Below are 12,785 nucleotides of genomic sequence, written 5' to 3' on the forward strand. Positions count from 1 at the left end.
GTTCATAGCTCTTCAGGGCAGGGCAGGGAGGAATTTGCCCCCATGTGGGGGTAGCAATAGGTTCCGTATTCCTCCCATGTACTTTATCTGTCGTATTCTGGACCTGAGCATATAATGTTAGGAGGCACCAGGTCATGAGGCACCTCTTATTCCCCTACATAGGTGACAACCCATGGAGGGTCTCACAGTTGTGGGGTCAACTCTTTACACCTGCAGGAGAGGATTCAAACGCCCTATAAAAAAGTGTTCTCCGCCCTGTAGCTTCCTAGCAGTTGGAAAACTACAACTCCCAGCATGCCCTTCCAACCAAAGCACCTCCACAAATTACAGAGAGTGTAGAGTAATTACAAGGTGCTCCGGACTACCCGCCATACACCGACAGCCCATTGTTTTTAATGGTCACAGTGCAATGCATTATTTCTCCTGTGGTGACGCTGCAGAGGAAACGAGCCCTCATTACAGCTGAGTCCGAGGGTCCGAGCAGCTGCACAGCCATCAGTGAGGGACGCTTCTAACTGAGGGATGGTCCAAAGAGGACAGCTTTGTCCTAGTCTGGTGGCTGCTACATTTAAAGGGAACCTTCATCTCCCAAAATGTAAGCTATAGATTTCTAATACTGGTGTCTGCTCACGTGGCAGAGGTGGCCCCCTCAAGGCTGCTACCTCTGCACTTCCATAGCTGCACCCATCAGGGAACCTGTATTGCCTCTTTCACATTTTTGACCTTTTAATTTGTTTCCAAAACCGTCCTGCATTACAGCCAGATATAAAATTGTGCGATACATACGCAAAACAATAAGATGGAGTCCAATGCAAGAGGTTATCCCCCCTCCCTCGACTCCACCTTAACCATACCATCTACAGATCTTCCAAATTCAATAAGTGAACCCAAAATTTGGTATAACAGATTCAGAATATGAGGAGACTCATTAATACGAAGTAGCAACAGAATGATCTCTACCTCCTATCCGGTCACCGTCGCCATATGATGAAAACGTCAGATGGCGGCATCTTACGTACTGGATTTCCGTCAAAGACTTCCACAACTTTCATGGACTTGAACTACTACTCACCGGACATGAGAAATGAATGTACCTTATACACAATGACTGGGCTGCTCCACAGCTCCATACTACAGGTTATGTATAGAATTCGTATACCTAAGACGGTGGGTCACCGTGTACATACATTACTTATCCACTCCAGAGCTGCACTCACTATTCTGCTGGTGCCGTCACTGTGTACATACATTACTTATTCTGTACTGATCCTGAGTTACATCCTGGATTATACTCCAGAGCTGCACTCACTATTCTGCTGGTGCAGTCACTGTGTACATACATTACTTATCCTGAACTGATCCTGAGTTACATCCTGGATTATACTCCAGAGCTGCACTCACTATTCTGCTGGTGCAGTCACTGTGTACATACATTACATTATTTATCCTGCACTGATCCTGAGTTACATCCTGTATTATACTCCAGAGCTGCACTCACTATTCTGCTGGTGCCGTCACTGTGTACATACATTACTTATTCTGTACTGATCCTGAGTTACATCCTGGATTATACTCCAGAGCTGCACTCACTATTCTGCTGGTGCAGTCACTGTGTACATACATTACTTATCCTGAACCGATCCTGAGTTACATCCTGGATTATACTCCAGAGCTGCACTCACTATTCTGCTGGTGCAGTCACTGTGTACATACATTACATTATTTATCCTGCACTGATCCTGAGTTACATCCTGTATTATACTCCAGAGCTGCACTCACTATTCTGCTGGTGCAGTCATTGTGTACATACATTACCTCTCCTGTACTGATCCCGAGTTACATCCTGGATTATACTCCAGAGCTGCACTCACTATTCTGCTGGTACAGTCACTGTGTACATACATTACATTACTTATCCTGTACTGATCCTGAGTTACATCCTGTATTATACTCCAGAGCTGCACTCACTATTCTGGTGCAGTCACTGTGTACATACATTACTTATCCTGTACTGATCCTGAGTTACATCCTGTATTATACTCCAGAGCTGCACTCACTATTCTGCTGGTGCAGTCACTGTGTACATACATTACATTACTTATCCTGTACTGATCCTGAGTTACATCCTATATTATACTCCAGAGCTGCACTCACTATTCTGGTGCAGTCACTGTGTACATACATTACTTATCCTGTACTGATCCTGAGTTACATCCTGTATTATACTCCAGAGCTGCACTCACTATTCTGCTGGAGCAGTCACTGTGTACATACATTACATTACTTATCCTGTACTGATCCTGAGTTACATCCTGTATTATACTCTAGAGCTGCACTCACTATTCTGCTGGTGCTGTCACTGTATACATACATTACTTATCCTGTACTGATCCTGAGTTACATTCTGTATTATACTCCAGAGCTGCACTCACTATTCTGCTGGTGGAGTCACTGTATACATACATTACTTATCCTGTACTGATCCTGAGTTACATTCTGTATTATACTCCAGAGCTGCACTCACTATTCTGCTGGTGGTCTAATGGTGGAGTTTCCCAGCATTTGTGATGTTTCAAAGCATGTTCTGATGATTTGCACTTTGGGAAGGTTTTGTATCAGGCCTGATACACTCGTCTGATGTAGGAAAAATTAACTATCCAACTCCCTCCTTCCCAACCAAGTTGTTAGGGGAATATCTGTCAGCAAGCCTGATGACTGTTTCCATTGACAACCAGCAGGAACGTGACTGCAGCTCTGTAGTATAATACAGGTTGTAACAAGATAAGTAATGCAATTTATTTACAATGTTACTCACAGATTGTATCTAGATACTATATAACTGTAAAATGATGTTCAAAGATCACAGACTTTCTCCAAACGACTAATGTCATGTATGATTTTTTTTTTTATGGTGTAAATCAGGTGAAGTTCTTAGAAAACTGAACATTTCCAAGTATTTTTTATAATTGACTGTTCTATGTATTCATATATATACAGAGACAGACAGAGAGAGGAGGTTCTGTCACCCCAGGAGCATAATGGCTAGCTATGGGCTGGAGAAAATGTTCCCATCAGTTAAAGAAGCACTCCCACAAAAAATTATATTCTCTGACCTCTACAGAAAGTTACATAATAAAAACTGTAGTGAAGGTAATTTTCTTACCAGAGACTGTATTTATGAGATACAACCTCCCTTCTGATCCTCAGCTGTGTCTTGTCACCAACACTCTGCCTCTCCTACTGACACAGGACAGGGAGTCAGTTTCTCTATTCATTACTATGATGCTGATATTGGGGCTCCGGTAGGAATACATGGAGAACTGGCCTCCTGACCACACATAAGATGCTGTGTTATTTGGAGAGTCAGAGTGCTGGTCACATGACACAGCTGAGGATCAGAAGGGAGGGGATAACTCACAAATACAGTCACTACAGTTTATATCAGGTACACTTTTTTATAACATTTTTGTAGGAGTGCTACTTTAATGTCTGCGAGCAGCTCAAATCAATGTCTATATTGCTATAGTCAAGAAACAACTCAAACCCGTATAAAACTCTCTCTTATTAGTATTTAGTAGATCCATCAGAAGGCTGATGCATTTCAGGCTTTACCAGTCATTTCTGCATCTTATAGACCAGTGTTTCCCAACCAGTGTGCCTCCAGCTGTTGCAAAGCTACAACTCCCAGCATGCCCGGACAGTCTTTGGTTGTGCGGGCATGCTGGGAGTTGTAGTTTTGCAACAGCTGGAGGCACACTGGTTGGGAAACACTGTTATAAACAACTAGACATTGAGCTGAAACGGCGACAGGTTGATGACGCCGACCAAAGCTGGGCACAACTACAGCTGAAACGCGCCAGCATTCCATTATAACACCATTGTAATAACTGTAATTGAAGGTTTTAGGGCTGTTTTCTATACTGTATATACTGCTGTTCCTGCCGTGTACTGGGAAAGCTGGGGCATCACTGCATGATTTCCTGTGGTTTTCTATTTATCCTTCTATTGTATTGCCTGGCACAATGTTAGGCATCAGAAAACTGCAAGAGAGCGGCACCACCTCACAACCAGACCTGCCTGGGCCTTTGTGTTAATTCATCATTCATCTGTCACCTGATCGCAATGAATGAGTCAGTGAATGGAAACAGTTTATATTCTCTGTAAACACTTTGCTACAAATCCCAGCTTCACATTGTAAACAAATTGTATCCATGTAACGACCAGTAGGAAACTGCTTTCAATGAAAAGGCCTCTGCAATCTTCCTTCTAGCCTTGGCCTTCTTAATTCTGAGCTGATTGCAGGGGTCTCGCCAGTGACATAGCTAGAAATGACTGGGCCACACAGCAAATTTTTGAATGCCCCCCCCCCCTTCCCCCAGCAACTTCTTTGCAACCACATCTTCCTGTGCAACCTCCAGTGAAGATCGATCGATCGCTCTCTCAGACCAGGCCCAGCAGCTGCTCCATCTGTTTCCGACATAATGTCATTTTATAATACTGTTGAGGGTGAGCCCCTCCTGAGTTGGGGCCCCAAAGCAGCCTCATCCCCTATAGCTACGCCCCTAGGTCTCACTACTCTCCCCCCCCCCCTTTGGGCAGCAGGAGGGAGGCTAAAATAGTTACACATCACAGTATGGCAGGTCATCAGTTGAAAGAAATGGACATCCATACCATCACATTGCCTGATCTAATAGTAGGCTCCTCATTAAGAATTATGAATACCCTGCAACAGAAATGTCCTAACAGAAGATAAACGCAAACTATGCAATCCCTTTAAGTGCACTGATTACTATATTGAGTGACCACAGCCCTCAAAGATGTTCTTCAGCATCACAAAGATCAGGTACAATCTGTCTACAGTGTGATAAATCAGCGATACAGTCCGTGATCAGCTCCGCACTGACCTCCGAAGCATTCTGACGTATCATTTCCAAATCCATTATCAGTAACTGTGAATTTTCTTACACAAGTCATACCAATTTGTCAGGGGCATTACTATGATTCATAGGGCCCCAGAGCAAAATAACATGGGGCCCCCGCTAACTAGTGTAAAAAAAATTAAAGTGGCAATAATTAAAGATGTGTATAATGTCAGAAAACCCACATTATAGCAAAAAGCCACCATATAGTTATTCCCCACAAAAAGTACAATGTTTATGCACCTGATAGGACCCCACAACCTCTGGGGCCCATAGCAAGTGCTATGGCTGTAGTTACACCCAAGTAATTTGTAACATGAGAAAATTGCAACAATCTAGCCATAAAACTTAAAGAAGCACCCCAGCTTAATAGCCATAAAGAGTAACCGTTGTCTAATTATACATTTTGCAATTTTCTAACAAATAATCTCACCAGTTCTCTACTTGCTGTCAATGAATGGGAACCAGGCTTAATGATCCCGGAATTCCCGGTTTTGATACATTTGTATCCAGTCTGTGAGCTAAACACATCAGCAGCACCAATCTCTCTTCTGTCTAGTTTGCTACATTGTATCAGTGCAGGTGAAATGTATCAGCCTGGAGTCCAGGAGCCCACAGAGGATTGAATATGAAGGAGGAAAGGTTCCTTTGCTGAGAACATGTACCAGAACATTCGTCAGGGTTAGATCTTGGTGGCTATGATCTGCATTGCTGCTTAGGTTGTTTACATTGGAACAGAAAAAAAAAAATCAGCTGTTCCTGGGAGACATTGTAGGTGACAGGCAAGGGCGGCCGGAGAGGAGCTTACCTGTGTGCTGTCAGGTGTGGCCGGCAGAGCTGCACTGTGCACCTGTACCGGTACGGTCTCCTGCCAGGGTGCAGTGACCTTTGTCCCCGGCTGTACGCTGCGGAATAAGAAGTCGTATTTGCCATATAAGGATATGCGCTCAGCTGTGGCGGGGAGGCCGTCCCCAACCTCTCCCCTGTGTATTTCATGCTAATTAGACTCTCGCTATTAATTAACACTTATTTGTTTCATCATCTTGCTTTCTTTTTTTACCTGTTGCTTCTGGTGAAGTGCAAGGCGAACACATCCCCTTTAAAGGCTACCTCCACCACATACATGTTATACACATTGTCGTGAGTAGTATATAAATTGGCAGAAATTGCTTTTACTACTCTTCTTGCACCTTCCAGGTAGTGTATTCTGCAGGTTCAAGTACTTCAAGTTGCCTAGCAATGACCTAACTTCCTGCCTGGGTGACCACCCTTTGAATACGTGTAGGTAAATGTATATTATATGTTATCAATGAGGTTCTTAATGGTTGTCTGAGGAATGTTCTGCCACACTGAATGCACTTGAGCACGCAAATCATCAAGCTCCACCGCTTACTATTGCCAACCAATGACGTCCCAGATATGCTCAATGGGAGACTAGTCCCTAGACACTGCAGACCATGGTAGGACGTTTAGGCTAGGCAGGCTGCTCACAGTAGCAGGAGAAACATGCAGCCTGGCATTGTCTAGGACACTAAGGAGAAATGGAAGTACCATTGGCTCCACAACCAAATCAATGTAATGCCGAGCTGTTAGTACCTGTGTAACGGCATTAGCTGGCCACCAATGTCCCCCTAAGGAACGCCGCTGTCCCAGGCTCCATGTTCGGGTGAGCGCTGTCCTCCTTGGGCCACCTTGGTCATTGTCCACGGCCAGCCGCATTGCGGGGCAGGTTGTGGTGAGCTGTTGGTATCTACCTATTCACCACTGCGGTCCCGGGCTATGTCTTTGCAGGCGCCATCCTGCCTGAACGCGTCCATCCTTTCAGCCCCAGGCGCAGCATGCCTTCCAGCCTGTTCCCTGTAGCACATTGTTTAAGGGCCAGCACGTGTCACTTGTGATTTAAGGATTAAGCACGTGACTTGTGCTGACCTTCTGACCAATCCCAGCCTTCCTGCACCTGTATAAGTGGTCCATCCCTCTTCCTAGGTGCCTGAGCGTCAAAGGTCTCTGTGTCCTCCTAAGGTTGTATTTGTATGTGCTTGTGTTCTTCAACTCCTGACCTGTGCTTGTCTTCTGGACTCCGCTACCTGTCTCATCCTTGCCTGCTCCATCTCGACTTTTCTGTTGCTGATCTGGATTGCCAGATGTGTACCTTTGCCGCCTGCCCTATTGCTTGTACGACTTCGCCTCTGCCTCATCCTTTGGTCCTGCTCTCTGTTGCTCCTGGTTATGACTTGGCTTCTTGACTACGTCTGTACCTCTGGTACCTCCTGGTCCGGCTGTACCAGCTGTTTCATGTGCCAACCCAACTCAAAAGGTAGCGACCTGGAGTTCTCCTCGGGAAAGTCTATCCCCACCATCTGGGGTACTGCGGAAAATGAGGGGTTCACTTAGACAACACTCTTAGAGGAAGTTGGTCAGGTGGCACAATGAGTCCACACCAGCTGGTTCCTAAAAAGAAAATGCTCAGGCGCCATGGACCTCGCTGGTCATCCCAAGCCTGCTGTACTGGAATTGCAATTTGAGATGAGACGTCAGAGCGAATGGCAGGACATCCTGATACTGCATAATATCACTGCCCGCCTGGATGCCATCTATTCTCCAGCTATCAGTTGCAGCTAACCCCGCAGTTCCTGTTCCTGTGAACCCAGAGCTGAGGCATTCAATTTCCTCTGCTGCCACATTTTGATGGAGACTCTTAAACCTGTCATGGCCTCTTGAACCAGTGCTTGATCCACTCCGAGCTGCACGAGCACAAGTTCCCTACTGAGTGGTCGAAGGTCGCCTTTATTTTGTCTCTGTTGTCTGGCCTATTTGGGAACATGCAGAGACCACTAATCTGCTGACTTTCCTGGCTACCTTCCAGCTGGTCTTTGAGGAACCAGGCCAAACTTCCTTAATTGCCTCCACCCTTCTACGTCTAGGCCAAGGCTCTCTGACTGTGGGTCAGTACACCATCCAGTTTCGTACAATGGTTGCAGAACTTGAATGAAACAAAGAGGCTCAACTGGCGGTGTTTTGGGGGGGGTCTTCTGACCCAATCAAGGAACAATTAGCTGGTCGTGACCGTCCATCCTCTCTGAATTAACTGATCTTTTTGGCCACAAGAATTGATATGCGGCTCAGGGAGCGTTCAAAGAAGGTCACATGCACCAGAAGACCAACCCTTCTGACACCATGCTTCCAGAAGCCGGTCCTTTCTCAAGTGTCTACTCCTTCTGAAGAGCTCACGCAAGTAGAACGTCTCAGGTTGTGTGATCAGGAACATCACTACCGCAGAGCAGAGAACCTTTGCTTGTATTGTGAAGGCAACACTGTTTTGTGCATATTTGTCCTCAGAAGGCAGAAAATGCCAATGTCTAGGACCAGTAGGAAAGGTGGTTCTGGACAAAGAGAAGTCTTCTCCAAAACTTGCTGTTCCGGCGACCCTCACCTATGAGGGAGTCTGTGCCTGCATTCTTGGACTGTGGGTTGGCTGGTAACTTCATTCAGCTGGCTCTAGTCCATCAGTACTGGCTCCCCACCTTCTGTCTAGAAAAGCCACTGTCAGTGGCTTCAGTCAATATGGTACCACTTCCCAAACCTGTTAAGCTGCAAATAGGGGTTCTCTATTCAGAAATGATCACTTCTTAATTTCTGAACTCTTCGGCAGGATCCAGGGGCTAAGGTCTTTGCAAAATTAGACCTGCGCAGTGCATACAATCTGATGCACGTTCATGAGGGTGATGAGTGGAAGACCGCTTTTAACACCTGTGGTGGTCACTATGAGTATCTCGCCATGCATTTTAGACTGTGCAATGCTCCCGCAGTGTCCCAAGAATTTGTCTGTTTTGAAACTCATCTGTTTTAGGGAAAAACCCCACACCGCGCAGGAGCTGTGGACTGGCATGGAACAACAGACCGATGAGTGGTTGGTGCCGCTAAGCCTCGAGCCTGGCCTGGTGGTGTACGATAACGGGCAAAATCTCGTAGCAGCTGTGCCTGGTGCATGTGTTGAATTTGGTGGTGCAGAGGTTCCCAAAAAATTACCCCGATATGTCAGAGCTGCTTCATAATGTGCGGGCCGTCTCTGCGCACTTTCGGCGTTCTCACCCTGCTGCTGCTCGCCTGTGTGCTTTGCAGCGCAACTTCGGCCTTCCCGCTCACCTCCTCATATGCGCCGTGCCCACCAGGTGGAACTCCACCTTGCACATGCTGGACAGACTGTGCGAGCAGCAGCAGGCCATAGTGGAGTTTCAGCTGCAGCACGCACGGGTCAGTCGCACTGCGGAACAGCACCACTTCACCACCAACAAGTGGGTCTCCATGCGAGACCTGTGTTCCTTGTTGTGCTGTTTTGAGTACTCCGCCAACATGGCCAGTGCCGATAACGCCGTTCTCAGCATTACTATCTAATGTCTATGTCTCCTTGAAAAAACACTTCAGGCGATGATGGAAGAGGATGTGGCACAGGAGGAAGAGGAGGAAGAGGGATCATTTCCATTGTTATCAGGCGAGTCATTCACAAGTGGCTCTGAGGGTGGGTTCCTGCACCCACAGAGGCCAGGTACACAACTGTCCAGCCAGGGCACAGTTCTGGAGGATGTTCACAGCAGGGTGGCACCCAAAGCAGCTTGGGCATCACTGGAGTGTGGTTGGGGGATACAGAGGACACAGACGATACACCTCCCACAGAGGACAGGTTGTTGTTGCCTCTCGGCAGCCTGGCACACATGAGCGATTACATACTGCAGTGTCTCTGCAACAACAGTCGAGTTGCCCACATTCTAACCAGTGCTGATTACTGGGTGGCCACGCTGCTGGATCCCCGTTACAAGGACAACATGCTGTCCTTAATTCCGTCACTGGAGCGTGATCGTAAGATGCGCGAGTACAAGCGCACGCTGATGATAGCATTCCCACCTAGCAGCGGGGGCTCAGTGGAAGCACAAGGCAAAGGCAGAGGACGAGGAAGAGGTCGCCAACGCAGCTTGGGCACTGCCAGCACCTCAGAAGGCAGGGTTAGCATGGCCGACATGTGGAAAAAGTTTGTCAGCACGCCACAACAACCAGCACCACCAACTGATATGGAACGTCTTAGCAGGAGGCAGCATTTCACCAACATGGTGGAGCAGTGATGGGTCTGCCCCCATTCAACTTCTGGGTCTCCAAATTGGGCACATGGCCTGAGCTTGCCCTTTACACCTTGGAGGTGCTGGCCTGCCCTGCAGCCAGTGTATTATCTGAACGTGTGTTTAGCACGGCAGGGGGTGTCATCACAGACAAGCGGAGCCGCCTGTCCACAGCCAATGTGAACCAGACATGGATCCCACAGGACTTGTCCGTACCTCGTGCAGAATAGACATGTATACCGGCCGCACCCAGCCATTGTTATACTACAGCGCACTTTCTCTTTGATTTGTCTTTTCTATTTCCCAATGTTTTGGGGTCTTCCCAATTTATTATTTTTTTTTATCTAATAAATAAATAAATAAATAAAGGAGAAAAAAAATGTAAAATAAAAAAACAACAAAAACAGTGTTGGCTACCTCCTCCTCCTCCACCGCTGCTTCCACCTACACCGCCACCACGTCCACCGCCTCCTCAACCTCCTACTCCACTTTGACCTCTGCCTCCTAGTTCAAGATTATAATTTTTTTACTTTTTTCTATTCTATGTTATTTTAAGTAATTTTCCTATCCACATTTGTTTGCAGGGCAACTGTCCTGCACTCCCCCCCCCCCCTTCCATTTTGCTTCCTTTTGCAGCCCTCTAGCCCTTACTATGAATATTTTCCAGCCATTTTAGTGCACCAAAGCTCGGGTCCCCATTGACTTCAATGGGGTTTGGATTCAGGTTCAAGTTCGGGTCCCGAACCCGAACTTTGACATGAAGTTCGGCCAAACCCGGCGAACCCAAACATCTACAGGTCTGCTCATCCCTACCTGCGACTATGAATGTGCTAGTCTAAATTTACTTGTATTACTACTGGAGATGTAGTCTGCCGGGTGTACAGCTATCTGGGTGGTTGTGGACCGGTTGTCCAAAACGGCTCACTTTGTCCCTCTATCCAGATTGCCCTCAGCCACAAAGCTATATAAATTATTCGTAGAGCATATATTCCGGTTGCATGAACTACCTTTGCACATAGTTTCTGATCCCGGAGTCCAGTTTACCTCTGAGCTCTGGAGAACTTTGCCTGCTGCTCAAGATTGAATTAGACTTTTCTTTGGGGTATCACCCCCAGACCAATGGACAGGTAGAGCAGGTCAATCAGATATTAGAGAACTATCACTGTCACTTTGTCTCTGCCCAATACGACAACTGGGTACAATTGGTACCACTCTAGTGAGTTTACTGGATCCTCTCCGTTCTTTGTCGTTTATGGACAACATCCTCATACCCTTCTTCCTGTTCCCACGTTTTCTGAGTTTCCTGCTGCAGATTCTTCTTTTAGAGATTTCTTGAAGGTTTGGCGTCAGATCAAAGACTGCATTAGCAAGGCTGTGACTCATATCAAAGTAAATGCTGCCAAGAAATTAAGAAAACCTCCGAGTCCTCAGTTTTCCTCAGGAGATAAGGTATGGCTCTCCTCTAACAATATTTGCTTAAAGGTCCCTAGTTTCAAATCAGCCGCTAGGTTCCTAGGACCTTTTGAAGTATTGAAGAAGATCAATGAGGTCACCTATGAGCTACGTTTGCCTCTCTCTCTCTCTCTCTCGCTCTCTGTGAATTCCCAACTCCTTCCATGTGTCCTTGCTAAAACCAGTATTTCTAAATCACTTTTTTGCTGCTCCATCTGCTCTGACTCTGGTGCCTGGAGATTCTGACAATGTATTTGTGGTCAAAGACACCCTGGACATCAAAAAGCGTGGTAAGAAGACTACTACTACTACTACTATCTTGTGGACTGGAGAACATCCACGCCACAAATTTTCTAAAGAGGTTCTTGTCTAGTTTTGGACTCAAGAATGGGGGACTTAAGGAGGGTGGGGGGTTACTGTAACGCTGGCTGCCAATGTCCCCCTACTCACCACCGCGGTCCCGGACTCCTTGTTCGGGTAAGCACTGTTCTCCCTGGCCCCTTTCGTCATTGTTCGCGTTCAGCCGCATTGCGGGGCAGGTTGCAGCGGTGGTCAGCTGCTGATATTTACCTATTCACCTCCACGGTCCCGGGCTCTGTCCTTGCAGGTGCCGCTCTGCCCAGACACCTCCACCAGGGTTTCCTTCCAGCCCATGGTGCAGCATGCCTTCTAGCCTATTCCCTGTAGCACATTGTTTAATGGCCTACGCTTATCACCTCCTGTGATTTAATGGTTAAGCACCTATATAAGTGGTCCAGCCCTCTTCCCAGGTGCCTGAGCTTCAAAGGTCCTTGTGTCCTGCTAATGTTGCATTTGTAGATGCTTGTGTTTCTGAACTCCTGACCCATATTTGTCTTCTGGATTCTGCTATCTCTCTGATCCTTGCCTGGTCCGTCTTGACTCTCCTGTTTCTGAACTGGATTGCCTGACCTGTATCTGTGCCCACCGCCCTGACCTATTGCGTGTACGACTTCGCCTCTGCCTCATCCTTTGGTGATGCACTGTTGCTCCTGGTTACGACTCTGCCTGTTGACTATGTCCGTACCTCTGGTACCTTGCTCTCGTACCCGCTGGTGCTCCTGGGCCAGCCTCAATGGGTAGCGATCTGGTGTTTTTCTTTAGGAAAGTCTATCCCCACCATCAGAGGTACTGTGAAGAATGGGAGGTTCACTTAGACAATACCCTTAGAGGAAATTGGTCAAGTGGCACAGTGGGTCCCCACTCGCTGGTTCGTGACAACCTGAAATGAAGACTAGAGAGGTCCACCTACTGTACATTATGCCACCCCACACCATATTCCCAG

The 12,785-nt window shown here is 47.0% G+C and overlaps 1 protein-coding gene across 2 annotated transcripts in view; it reads right to left on the reverse strand.

Annotated features, from left to right (window-relative positions):
- Positions 1-5,813, reverse strand: part of VIL1 (villin 1) — a 28,837-nt gene extending 23,024 nt beyond the window's left edge. Inside the window, exon 1 of one of the 2 annotated variants that reach the window (XM_044303381.1) lies at positions 5,728-5,813. The gene's annotated coding sequence lies outside the window, so the exon portion shown is untranslated. Of the gene's footprint in view, positions 1-5,352; positions 5,375-5,727 lie in introns of those variants that run through there. The other variant, XM_044303382.1, reaches the window with a different exon arrangement.
- Positions 5,814-12,785: the final 6,972 nt, after the last annotated feature.

Source organism: Bufo gargarizans, chromosome 8, assembly GCF_014858855.1.
Source record: "Bufo gargarizans isolate SCDJY-AF-19 chromosome 8, ASM1485885v1, whole genome shotgun sequence".
NCBI lineage: Eukaryota > Metazoa > Chordata > Amphibia > Anura > Bufonidae > Bufo > Bufo gargarizans.